General features: G+C 42.4%; 1 protein-coding gene across 1 annotated transcript in view; it reads left to right on the top strand.

Moving 5' to 3' along the window:
• The window catches only part of ldlrap1b (low density lipoprotein receptor adaptor protein 1b), a 49,925-nt gene that overhangs the window by 867 nt on the left and 36,590 nt on the right, over positions 1 to 12,468 (top strand).

Raw genomic sequence — 12,468 nt, 5'->3', positions numbered from 1 at the left:
TCAGTATTGCAGAAGGAAGAGGGTTAGTTTTCAACTTGTTTGAATGAATGCTTGTTGTTACAAGCTAGTGTTTATTTCCTGCATTCTTCGATGTTTTCTGCAACAATTTGTATGTTGAAAGCAGGCATCTACACAAGGTCATATGCATTTGAAACATCCTTATTTTATAATCTAATAAATAGGCATCAAACGTTCATTGCAAATTCCTACAGCTGGTGAATAATCTATTAATAGTTATTCCTTGGTGTTGATTGAGAGAAGTAACCACATAAAAATCCCAGGGTCAACTGTTATGAACATCTAAATGAGCATCTTGCATGGAATTTGACATGCAGCATCTTGTCATTATGCACCCGGTTAAATACTGGACACCTCCAGTGAGTCTTGGAATCACAGCTTTCAGCTTCAAAGAGAATGAGGTAACTGCGCTGACTGTACTAAGTTGACACTAGTAAGTTTGACTACAGCTTATTTGGGGAGAGGGTGGTATGAGCCAGAAAAACATGTTTCTATCGTCTTCATGTCTAGGAGGAGATGTACAGATGTAAAATAACTCTCATTGGGAAGCTGTAAATGGACGTTTGACTTTTGTTTTCATTAATGTGATCACCCTGTCTCAATGAGGACAGTTGACCAAAGGGCAAATTCATTCTGTTTAAATGTACTCCATGAGTAACCTGTGGGTTAAACACTTCTATCTGTTGCCCTCACGGTGTAACGTCTGATGACACAGGGGCTACTCACGGTTTCTCCAAGATAATTCCAGTAGTTAATTATTTTTAGGTTAATTGGCAACTAGATGAATACAGGAAATACTGGAATTTCTTCGTTGTTCCCCATTTCCCTGTCATGTCCTAGTTTATCCATTTTTGAGAATAAAAATCTATCCTGGCTTCTGTACCAGGATTGGAGCCTGGAATTTTCCCTCCAACAAGTGGATCATTTCAGTCATGCTGAAGGATTTATAACCTTGTGATGGGTGATTAGGTATTAAAAGGTTTTATTTAGTTGGTTGAAACAGTGTGTTTGTTCATATTTAGCTATTTTAATTTCAGATTTGAAGCTGAGAATGCCACTGGGGTGTTATTGAAACACTCGTAATTTTGTCTCAGGATTTTGGAGGAAGCTAATAATGCTGCCGCCCAGGCTCATTTAGCAGTTGGTACCAGTTATCTGGATGAATTAGCGCAAATCATTCGGATATTCCGAGCCAAGGTCCTTACATGCAGTCACAGTTTATTCCTCTGTATAATGGCTGCATCCTTGAGGCATTACATTTCCAAATCATTAAGACTGATCCAAAATACACAGGAAATATATGACTGACCCTGTAAAGCCACTGAAGTGGTTTTGAATCTGCAGTAGGAAAGTGAAAAAACACAAATGCTGGAGAAACTCAGCAGGTCAAACAGTGCCTTTATGTAGCAAAGGTGAAGATACATCACCAACATTTAGGGCTGGAGCTCTTCATCAAGGAGTGGGGGAAGATGAGAGATGTCCAAACGAAAGGGGGAAGTGGGGAGGGTGGGAGATGATAGGTGGAGGGGTGGGAGGGGAGTCTAGGCTAGGAGGAGAGAGAAAGGAAGTAGGAACTGAATAACTAGTTAATGGTGGGGGGGAAAAGGCAAGCTGATGAGTGGAATGCAGTGAACTAAATGTTCATGCTCTGGCGTTGGAGAGGGCCCAGTCGAAAAATGAGGTGTTGTTTGTCCAATCTTGCGGGTGGTCAGGGTGTGGGGTAGTGTGAATGAAAGGCCATGGACAGACATGTGAGCTTGAGAGTGTGAGTCAGAATTGAAATGGTTGGCTACAGGTAAGTCAGTGAATTTATATAATTAGCATTTTTGTAATGGTTGAAGCAGCTGTTTGGAAATGATTGCTCAAAATTGTATGACCATTGGTTTTCTAGCAATTATTACTTGGATACAAATGAAGGTTGTAGTTCAGCATGGTTTGGGTGTCGATCTAAAATGTTAAGCTAGAAACACATTTTAATTTGAGATGGTGAGTAAGGATCCAAGTAGAATCACGTTTTATCCCTTTGTTTGCCATTCTGCGTTTAAATGGCCTGTGAGAATAGGTAAGGGTTAGATGAATGATTCATTCTACTAACACCTTTCCAGTAGCTCAACAGTAGCGCCACTGCCTCGCACCTCCAACAAGCCAAGTTCAGACCTGATCTTTGGTATTTGCAGTGGGGGAGTTTCTGCATTCTCTGTTTTTCTCCCACATCTCAAAATATTTATAGGTTGGTAGTTTAATTGATCGTTGTAAATTGTTGGCAGACTGTATATGTGTGATACTATCTGTGGGGGGGGGGGGGGGAAGTTGATCGGAATGTGGGGAAAAATAAGATGCAATTAATGAAGATTAGGGTAAGTGCGCTCGATGACTGCCACAGGATACTTTGCTATATAACTCTGGAGCCAAACTCTTCCTTTCAGTTAATTGGTTTCTCAATATGTGGTTACACAGTGCAGAGGAATGCTACATAAACATTCTCTCTCTGGACCCCATAGTCTCTTGACATCAGTCGTGCATAAGGCATCCGGCTCAAGATCATTTGCTTGGCACAAATAAGCAATCTTGTTGTATAACTCATATCTGGGCTCTGGTTGCTGATGGTTTTGAATGGAATCTTTTGCAGCTGCATAGGGGCCGTGGGGAGCACTGGAGGCTAATCCACGGACATTCGGTGTCCCTGGGGAGCTCTCTGACTGTAAGGGGTGCCAGGCAATGCTAATGTGTGGCAGACTAAAAGCAATCTTGTTTATTAGATGGCAACAAATAGTATCTGCTTTGATTTTTTTTTGATCGTGGCACTAGAAGCATTTCCACTTCTTTGCCTTCGAAGTTGGGAGTTTATTTTCCCATTTCATAAGTTGACTACATAATCTCTGAAAATACTGAGTGACTGTCAAGTTGACGAAAGTGCCTTTTTTTCAAGATAAATGTAACCAAGCACAAGTTTAGGTGGATATGAAAGAACCTATAGCAATTTAGTTTTGGGGTGGGAAATTGTCCCTCTTTTCTGGCCATATCTTGGTGTAAACTTCAGATATTCTGATCATTAATCGTTTTATTGCTTGTTGGAATTTGATGATGTTCTTCTGCAAAATAATCAGAAACAATTTATTGTCATGAACAAGTTTACAAAATGTTGCATCATGGAGCAAACCTTCATATTATGAACTCTCTTCTTTGGCTTGGCTTCGCGGACGAAGATTTATGGAGGTGGTAACGTCCACGTCAGCTGCAGGCTCGTTTGTGGCTGACAAGTCTGACGCGGGACAGGCAGACACGGTTGCAAGGGAAAATTGGTTGGTTGGGGTTGGGTGTTGGGTTTTTCCTCTTTTGTCAGTGAGGTGGGCTCTGCGGTCTTCTTCCAAGGAGGTTGCTGGCCCGCCGAACTGTGAGGCGCCAAGATGCATCTGGTCGGAGGCGAGATCAGCCACTGGTGGTGGTCAATGGGGCAGGCACTAAGAGATTTCTTTAGGCAGTCCTTGAACCTCTTCTTTGGTGCACCTCTGTCACGGTGGTCAGTGGCGAGCTCGCCATAGGACACGATCTTGGGAAGGCGATGGTCCTCCATTCTGGAGACGTGACCTACCCAGCGCAGTTGGATCTTCAGCAGCGTGGATTCGATGCTGTCGGCCTCTGCCATCTCGAGGACTTCGATGTTAGGGATGAAGTCGCTCAGATGAATGTTGAGGATGGAGCGGAGACAACGCTGGTGGAAGCGTTCTAGGAGCCGTAGGTGATGCCGGTAGAGGACCCATGATTCGGAGCCCCGACAGGAGTGTGGGTATGACAACGGCTCTGTATACGCTAATCTATCTTACAACAATAATACGTAATAAAAATAATAGTGCATGAAAAGTCAGGCAGTGTCTTTGGTTCATTGATCATTCACGAATCTGGTGGCAACGGGGGAAGAAGCTGTCCTTGTGCTGCTCAGTGCTTGTCTTTGGGCTCCTGTACCTCCTTTCCAATGGTAGCAGAGTGAGAAGGGCATAGTGATGAGGGGTCTTTTGAAAATAGAGGCTGCTTTTTTTAAGACACCGCCTTACGTAGATGTCTCCAGTGGAGTGAAGTCTGGTGCCTGTGGTGTCGCAGCCTAAGTTAACAACCCCTCTGGAGATTTTTCTTGTCCTGAGATTTGAGCTTCCATACCAGACAGTGATGCAACGAGCCAGAATGGTCTCCTTTAGAGAGTATTTCATTACCTCTGACTCATTTTGACTTTTTCGGATGACAAAGGAGTTAGTTGTTGCGTGCAGTTGTGACCTCTAAACACCTGCAGAAATTTTTTGAGAGTCTTCGGCGACTTCCGAATCTTCTCAAGCACTTCACAAAGTATAGCCGCTAGCAGGCCTTCTTCGTGATTGCATCAACATGTAGGCTCCAGGACAGATCCTCAGAGATGATGGTACCCAGGAATTTGAAGGTCTTGACCCTCTCCACTACTGAACCCTCGATGAGGACAAGGTTGTATTCCCCTGACAAACATTTTTATTGTATGTGGTTCTGATGACCCTGCGAAAGGAAAGATGTCACGAAGCTATAAAATGTGTAGAACATATTCACGAGAATGTTACTGGGACAGGCAGGCTTGAGCTATAAGAAGAGGCTGGATTGGCTGGGATTTTTCTCCTTGGGTCATTAGTCTGACAGGGTTGGGGGGAGGGGTGGGAGGTGAGTTTAGAGTTGGATAAAATCATGAGGGGTATAGAAAAGGTAAATATTCATTGTCATTTTCCCAACGTAAGGGAGTCCAAAAAGAGAGGGTTTAGAATTAAGGAGAGGGGAAAGATTTAAAAGCCATCTATGGAGTGCCTTTTCATTCACAGGGTGATGGGTATGTGCAATGGGCTGCCAGAGGAAGTGGTAGAAGCAGATCCATTTGCAACATTTAAAAGACGTTAGAGCAGGGCATGGATAAGAAACGTTTAGAGATGGGCCAAATGCTGATAAATAAGGCAAGACAACTTGGTCAAAGAGTAGTTAGGCCACAAGGCCTGTCTCCATGCAGAAAAGCTCTGTGACTCCTTTAGAGAGTATTTCAATACCTCTGACTCATTTTGACTTTTTCGGATGACAAAGGAGTTAGTTGTGGCGTGCAGTTGTGACCTCTAACTGCATTCAGCTATTTGATACTTTTACAAAATAATAACATTATATGGTAGTGAAATAGACTGATCAGTTTATTGTGTCCATGTTGGTCAAAGTATATATTTCAGATTAACCACATTGCCTAGACCAGTTATTCTCAACCTTTTTTTTTGGCTATGGCACCCATGGCATTCTGCTCAGTTTATGGGCTCCTTCTTTATGAAGCAGTCAAGTTTAGTTGGTTTCTTCCAGACTTCCATCTTACCAATTATATACAAAACATTTAAAAAAAATTATGATTTCAGTCCATGGGCCCCCTTAAATGAACTGTGGCACCCTGTTGAGAATGGCTACCTTAGGCCTTAGTTTGTGCTCTTGAGTTATGGCCCATTGAGATTTCATGCAGATACTTTTTAAATGTGAAAGCTTCTGCCTCTACCACCCTCTCTGACAATGAGTTCCAGATCCCCTCGTTTAATGCAGAAATGATAACTAGCTTTGACTTTCAGATCCTTATTTTATAATTCACTTATTGCTGTGTTAAATTGTATGACCATAGTTTTTGTATGTTATGCAAATGGGCTTCTTTCATTGTTTCATTCTTCTGATTTTCCGCGAAGATTCTCGACATGCAGCCTTTTGCCCAGTGCCTGCTATGTTTTCGATTTGTTTTGCAAATGCAATAGCAATAATTGCAGAAATGGAATTGAGGAGCAAGAATACAGCCCTGGATAAATGATGTATGGTGTAGATGTTAAAATCCTGCCAGTATGAGCTAAAACTGATATTTCTCCTTTGAATTATCAAGTGTTATTGAGCAGATAGCCTGGGATTGCAGCTTGCCTTCTGTCTTCTGTCAGTGGCTGTTACATTTCTCAAATAAAAACAAGTTTTTAGTTCTTTAAGTGCCTGATCCTTCACATGACGGGTGCAGAAGCAAAATCTAGTGGCATGTAGGAACCTGGCACCATCAGTGAAAAGAAAGTAAATTTATTTTCATGGGAATGATCTTCCTCACGAGTAAAGCAGCTGTGCGATGGGAACATTGTTCAGAACCTTTCCCAAGAGGATTATTCTTTTTAAATTAATGCCATTGGAAAACACTAGGCAGAGCAAAGTTAAATATTCTGTGCATGCCATGATCTACATCTTGCCATGTTAGAAAAACACACACACTTTGTCCCCATTGTGTTGCAGTTGACTGAATAGTAGCCCGTATGCAGCACTCGTGCTCTGCTCTGGACCCACGGGGAGTGGGAATCAGAAAATTACTCAATGACTAGACACTTACATAGAAATCCTAGTTGACTGGATAGTGGCAATGCTCTGATCAGGACTGTGGGGGGGGTGGGGGGGGGGGTGCGTGGGGGTTGGAAATCAGAAAAGTAGTTGATGCAAGGTTATTTTTTTCAATAAGTTGGGCTGGTGTTTTAATGGAACGTTTAACCTGCCTCTTGTGTAGAAACCGTACCGCGACTGGTGACACTGGGGCATGCTGCCCTATCATGCCGTCTGGCTCGAGCAGGGATTTCCAAATTTTTTTAGTTGTGGGCTACATACAGAAAACTATAAGGAGTCACTATGATAAAGCCCGGCAGTTTTCAACCTCCTTTAATGGGCATGTACAGAGTTGGGGGAGTGCTGAGACTTTGTTCCCTGCTCTCTGCGGATCTGCGCGCCAGTGGCAAAGCTGCTATTATAGCAGTTCCTGCAGCGCCAACACTTCCTTTGCTATTTTCTCTCTCCCCCTCCTCTCTCTTTTCCCCCCCCTCTCAAAAATGGGCAACAGCTGGCCAGGAGGCCACAGTTTGGCTACCCTCCACTAGAGGAAAGCAGACCAGAAGTACAAATAATAAGTGGAGGCCTTTTTGCCCCTTGTGCAAACTGACCGGTGAGTTAAACAATGGGCTGACTTCCACCTCTGTCACTTTGCTGCCCTACCTTTATGCCCCTTGACTCGTAAAGACTAGCCATCTTACCTTTCCTTAGTAAACATTACAGACTCCAGATGCTTCCATAATCCCTTTACAGTACAGACACTTCAGCTGACCTATCTGATAGGTTTAAAAATCAATCAGTGTCTGCCTTGAATATACTCAATGGCTTAAGCTCCTCTTGGTGATGAGTGATCATTACATTTGTGACTCTAGCTGCAGCAGGGCATATGTTCTTGTCCCCTGATGTACTGTAACCCCGTACACATTGAGGAGAACATCCAGCCTGCTGTTTGCTGGCTTCGTACCCAAGAGTAACAATTGCAGTTCACATCCGTCTGTGACCCCGCTGAGGACAAGACTGCCAGATTCTGGCAAATCCTGCCCCTTGCAAGCCTCGTTGTCATGTGGGAAGTCATGTGACCAGTCTTTGTATATACTGATAACACAAAGGCTTAACAGAACACTCCCTAACCGCACAGTCAAGGCTTGACATCACAATTGTTTTATTATCATGGAATAAATATGCAGTGTGGTTAAACAAAATGAGTTTATTTTATTTGTTGAAAATGTTGGCAATGGAACTGGGTTAAATTTAATCCTGAAATGGATTCAGGAAGTGTTTTCAAACATGCTGCCTACTTTCAAATAGTAGAGCCTGTCACATGTGCATATCTGTATGTACCAGAGTTCATACAGAAATTCCAACAGCATTCACTGCACCATTTACTGCACAAACAAAAACTTGGGGCGACTGAGAGACAGAGAACAAACATTTCCTTTCACCCAGTGAAATCTGAACTGTCATGTGGTGAAAAGCTTTGTTTTGCATACTATCCAGGTAGTTAACTGATACCTTAAGTAGAGCAGGTCGTACAATAATAAGACAAACCTACAGGGTGTCGTGTTACATTGCATCAGATTCAGATTTAATGTCGGAGTATATACGTGACATCACATACAACTCTAAAGATTAGTTTTCCTGCGGGCGAGGCAGAATTACCACTTATTGGCTGTGCAAAAAAATGTACTCAGCGTAAACATGTAAACAAAGAACTGGAAACAGGTAACAAATGTCAACAAAATGCAATGCAGAAAGAATTAATAAAGTGTACAAGTTAAATAAGTCCGTAATTGAGTTTATTGTTGAGGAGTCTGATGGTGGAGGAGCAGCAACTGCTGAACCTGGTGGTGTGAGTGTAGTAACAAGGATAGATCCACAATCTCCATCGGTGCCAGAGCACCACTGGGCTGTGTTCTTACCCCCTGCTCTACTCACTTTACACCAACAACTGTGCGGCTCGGTACAACAATAACACCATCTACAAATATGCCGACAATACCACAGGTTATATAAAGGAAGGGGGTGAGTCAGCGTACAGGATGGGGATTGAAAACTTGGCTGAATGGACAACAATCTTGCATTTAATGTCACCAAAACTAAGGAGCTAATTATTGAAACTGACAGAAGTTTGACCTCACTCTTGGTGTCACTCGATCCTTGCTGGGTTGTGTTCCTGTATGAAGTGGACCAGACCAAAAATTTGACTATGCTCTCTGATTAAAAAGGTTAGGACTTTGTTCCCTGGAGTGTAGAAGAATAAGGGGAGATTTGATCGATGTGTGCAAAATTATAAGGGTAAAAGACAGATTAAGTGCAATGAAGCTTTTTCCACTGAGGGTAGGTAAGATTAAAAAAAAAGAACATGGGTTAAAGTTGAAAGGGGAAAATTTAAGGGGAACATGAGGGGAAACCTCTTTACACAGAGTGTTGTGGGAGTGTGGAACAAGCTGCCAGCTGAAGTGTATGTGGGGTCTATTTTAAGATATAAGAAAAATTTGGACAGATACATGGATGGGAGATGTATGGAGGGCTATGGACTGGTTTCAGGTCAATGGGACTAGGCAGAATAATAGTTTGGCACAGAATATTGTTTTGAGCCCAAAGGACCCCAAAACCCAGCAGCAATAGACGTTCACCAAGACAGGTGGCTTTCAAAACAAAAGTTATTTTTAATCAACTTGAAACATGAAAATAGAATCAAACTTTAACTTAACTCCATACTTATACTCTATACTAACCCAAATTACCCCCTTCTAAGCACACGTGTATGTAATGTGAGTGTGTGGATTTAAGAAAAGTTCTTTGGTTCACAGTTCAATCTCACTTCTCCTTCTTCCAGTTCTCTGGTTGCAGGCAATCACCATACTGTGTACAGAATTTAACATGTATAAAGTTCACCAGGCTTGGTGCTTGAAAGATAAATGTTTACCACTCAGGAAGGTTCTTGTAGGGTTTGCAGAGAGAGATATTTGCTGCTCCAGGATTTCCACAACTGAGGTACCACCACTAGTCACCTCAGGGTCTCACTGATGAAACTTGCCCCATCAGGGTCTTCTAGATGGTAACCTCTTTCTTCAAGCTCTTACAGAGTTCCATTCCTTCCTCCATTTCAAGAGAAACATCAGACAGATAGCACTTCCAGCCATCAAGCTCTGGAGCTTGCTTTCATCAGTTTCAAACAGTTTTTCCTGGATTGCACTTTTCAGTTACTTGTCAGTGTCCCACTGACTGACTGAGCTGTTAACTCAACTCTCTCTCTTTTCCAACTGCAACTCCAAAGAGAGCATGTGACTCATGTCTTGCAAAACCCCCACCTTCTCCAGCAAACAACAGAAACTCTTCTTCTCAAGTTGTTAGGTAAACAATCCAGGAGTGACCTTTCTGTGCACTCTGGCAAAACCCTTGAAAAGAGCTTCCATTAGCCATCATGTCTCCAGTTCCAAACAATGGTCATTCATTTTATGATGTCATTTCAATTAACACCTACTTGTGAAAGGTGCTTACATTCCAAGAGATCTTCAATATTTCTTCAGTCTTTCAAATAAGATATGTTTTAAAATGTGTATGTATGTGGCCTACTCTAAATCTTATAAATTCTCCCCAAATATTAATATTGCTACAATATATAACCATATAATCATATAACAATTTACAGTATGGAAACAGGCCATATCGGCCCTTCTGGTCCACACCAATTTACGTGAAATTCCACTAGTTCCACCTACCCACTCCCATGCCCATAACCCTCCAATGCCCTCACATCCATGCACTCATCGAGCCTCCTCTTAAATGACAGAAATGACCCTACCTCTTCCGGTAGATCATTCCACTTAGCCACCACTCTCTGAGTGAAGAAGCATCCTCTTATATTACTCCTAAAGTTTTGACCCCTAACCCTTAACTTATGACCCATTTTTCTAAACTCCCCTACCCTCAGGGGAAAGAGCCTATTCACATCTACTCTATCTATTCCCTTCATAATTTTAAATAGCTCTATCAAATCCCCTCTCAACATTCTACTCTCCAATGAATAAAGTCCCAGTCTACTCACTCTCTGTATTCCAGATACTGCAATTCAGGCAACATTTTTGTAAACCACCTTTGCACCCTCTCTACCTTATTTATATCCTTCCTTTAATTTGGAGACCAGACATGCACATAATAATCCAAACTTGGTCTCACCATTGCCTTAAACAGTCTCAACATCACCTCCCAGCTCCTATATTCTATGCTATGATTTATAAAGGCCAGCATGCCAAAAGGCTTCTTCACCACCCTATCTACATGGGAATCCACCTTCAAGGAATGCTGAACTTATTCCAAGATCCCTCTGTTCCTCAGCATTCCTCAATGCTCTCCCCTTCACTGCATACGTTGTATTTTGGTTATTCTTCCCAAAATGAAGCACCTCACACTTATCTACATTAAACTCCATCTGCCACCTTTCAGCCCACCTTTCCAAACAATCCAAATCCTTCTGCAGTCCATGAAAACCCTCCCCGCTATCCACAACTCCCCGAAGGCCTATTTTCTGTTCTGTAATGTTCTCTGGTTCTATGGAAGGCTGCTAGAACAAGGTGCATATGGTGAACCTTTTGATTAAATATTTTCACGTGGAACTTAATGTGATTTATCATACATAGGTTAATTGTTGTAGGTGTAATTGGGTGGCATGGGTGTCAGTTGCCGGAATTGGCTTCTACCGTATTGTATATATGTGTGTGTGTCTGTGTGTGTGTGTGTAATATGTAAAAAGTAGACCTATCTCCATCGTGGGAAGATTGGTGAGTAGCAGGAGAAGGTATGACTCTCTGAGTCCCAGACCAAGCCAGAGACTTTGTTCCTTATGAGGATTTCTCTTACCATTTAACCGCGTGGAAATCTCAGCAGTGTCTGGTGTGACAGATTATGTGGTGTTTGTATTGTATATAGATATGTTTTTCGGAGATAAATTGGGGCAGGATTTTTGGTGTAGGTCACATACAAACACTTCAAAACAGATCTCATTTAAAATACTGGAGCTCTGCTCAAGCTAGATGGGGTGGCTCCTGGGGGCCTTTGCAAAAACTTGGGGAAGTGCCCAAGAGACTTCATTAATGGTTTGTTATTTTGAAAAGCAACAGATGAAAGATATCGGAGGAGGAGTTCGGAGCCGCAGGCTATCTGGAGTGAAGCTTGCTGTTCTAAGAGGGTCGTGTGGATCTGCAGGCAGAGAGAGTCAAACAGGCTTTTTCTCTGGGAGAGAGGGAGATCAGTTCTGCAGCAGCAACTGGGTCTGGAACAGGACAAGCTGGAAAACTTGTGGAAAAACCCAATTTTGAAGATGGGTTGTGAGATCTTAGTTCAGCCTGGTCAATGCCCTTGTGGTTCATGCAAGAGGAGAGGACTGGCTGCCTAATGTTTCACTTGAAATAAGGGAAACAAAAAGGAACTCTGTGGTGACCTGAAAGAAAGAGGTTACCCTGGTGGGGTAAGTTTCTTCTGCAAGGGATCAATTTGTGTCCAGGAACAACAAATCTCTCTGAAAACTGATAAGAACCTTCCTGAGCGGTAACCATTTACCTTTTAAGCACCAAAGCCTGGTGAACTTCATAAATGTTAAATTCTGTGCACAATATAAGAATTGCCTGCAACCAGTAAACTTGGAGGAATGAGAAGAGAAGTGAGATTGGACTGTGAATCAAAGAACTTTTCTGAACCTACACACACATTACATACATGTGCGCCTAGAATTAGAAAGGAGTTAAGTTACGTTAGTTAAGTTAATAGCGATACAATAAAGTTTGATTCTGTTTTCATGTTTAAAGATAATGAAAAGCAACTTTTGTTTAAGTAACTATTTGTCTTGGTGAATATCTATTGCTGCTGTGTTTTGTGGTCCTCTGGGCTTGTAACTGGATCACTGGCTCTGGCGGCCACTGTATGCTGATGGCCGCCTTCCTTATGATCCAGGAGAACTTGGCAAAAGCAAGCTATCTAGGTTTAAATCTCCTGCTGGTCTGGTTTCTGACACTCTAACCTAAACTGCCTTTGCAAATGGAGTCACCAGGCCTTGTGGAGCTTGTGTGGAGCTCATGT

This window comes from Narcine bancroftii, chromosome 8, assembly GCF_036971445.1.
Source record: "Narcine bancroftii isolate sNarBan1 chromosome 8, sNarBan1.hap1, whole genome shotgun sequence".
NCBI classification, from domain to species: Eukaryota; Metazoa; Chordata; class Chondrichthyes; order Torpediniformes; family Narcinidae; genus Narcine; species Narcine bancroftii.
Note: the sequence above shows the minus strand (reverse complement) of the source record. Positions and strands in the feature narration are given on the sequence as shown.